Source organism: Poecilia latipinna, unplaced genomic scaffold (genome assembly GCF_001443285.1).
Source record: "Poecilia latipinna isolate Pla-1442-1.1 unplaced genomic scaffold, P_latipinna-1.0 Scaffold5934, whole genome shotgun sequence".
NCBI lineage: Eukaryota > Metazoa > Chordata > Actinopteri > Cyprinodontiformes > Poeciliidae > Poecilia > Poecilia latipinna.
The window spans coordinates 1-1,145 of NW_015118550.1; the positions used below are offsets into that span (position 1 = coordinate 1).

The window sequence follows — 1,145 nt, forward strand, 5'->3', positions numbered from 1 at the left end:
TGAATTTTTATAATTAGAAGTCCTCATTTATAATTCCAAGAATTGTTGATTATTTAAAACCATCAGGTTTTATGTAATTATTTTTAAGGCGGGATGTTATCTTCAATAACTCTGAAGAATCTAAATTAGTGAGTTACAACATTTAATTTCCCTTTGGGGTTAATAAAGTGTTTTTGAATTTGAATTGGGGGTGGAAAGCAGTGAAAGAGCTTTATACGGCATTCTGAAAATCAAAAAACTGTTTAGTTTTATGATGTGTGCTACCTAAACATTAAATTTTTTTATGAAGTAAATAGTATTTTGGATTGGAAAGTCCAGATTGTTGTCAAAATGTCTTACAAAAATTTGAAAATTAAAAATGTGGTAGAATCCTCTAAAATCTAGTAAACATGTTTGTTCACATGAAAAGGAATATTTCACATCTAAAAATTTAAAAAAATTATTTATTACAAGGAAATGTTAAAACATTGATTTTTTTAATTTTCCGCTGCACATTAAATATCGCTTTGTGTTGCTCATTCACATCAATGTTCAACATCCATATGAAAGTTTGTGATTTTAGCTTTGCATATTTTGAAGAAATGCTAGAAGTGTGAACACTTTTTGCAGGGCACTGTACACACACACACACACACACACACACACACACACACACACACAGTGGCCTTCACCTCAAAAACTGAAATAACTGCAACATTTTGTCTGTGTCCGCTATTCACGACAGCCAACAAAGACGGACTTTAGAAAGCACAGCCAAGTTACATGATCTCTCAGCAGTGATTGAATTACACAACATTCAGAAGCAATCATCCATCCAGATTATTAAAAAAAAAATTAATAAGTCTTCCATTATAGTTCTCTGGGAACAAATTTCACCACCAGAGGCTTGGTAGGTTGGAACCTAAAGTCAAACTGAATTGGGACCTGAAGATGGAAACAGACAGAAATGAAACGTTGACATGGCAACAGAGCAGAACGACTGAATTGTTGCAGGCTGTCGGTCTTACCAAGGTGTCGCTGCACTTTTCCACAGAGTACTTCTGCAGGATGCGCACGATGACCATCTTCATGACCAGGATGGCGAATCGCATCCCGACACAGTTACGTGGGCCGAGTCCAAACGGCACGTACGCGTACGGGTTCAG

The 1,145-nt window shown here is 36.0% G+C and overlaps 1 long non-coding RNA gene across 1 annotated transcript; it reads right to left on the reverse strand.

The window, feature by feature from the left end:
• Positions 1-465: 465 nt before the first annotated feature.
• LOC106943786 (uncharacterized) lies at positions 466-1,139 on the reverse strand. The gene is made up of 2 exons (XR_001424012.1): positions 1,008-1,139; positions 466-924 (listed from the first exon to the last, which is right to left on the reverse strand). It is a non-coding gene; the product is annotated as an uncharacterized LOC106943786 (long non-coding RNA).
• Positions 1,140-1,145: the final 6 nt, after the last annotated feature.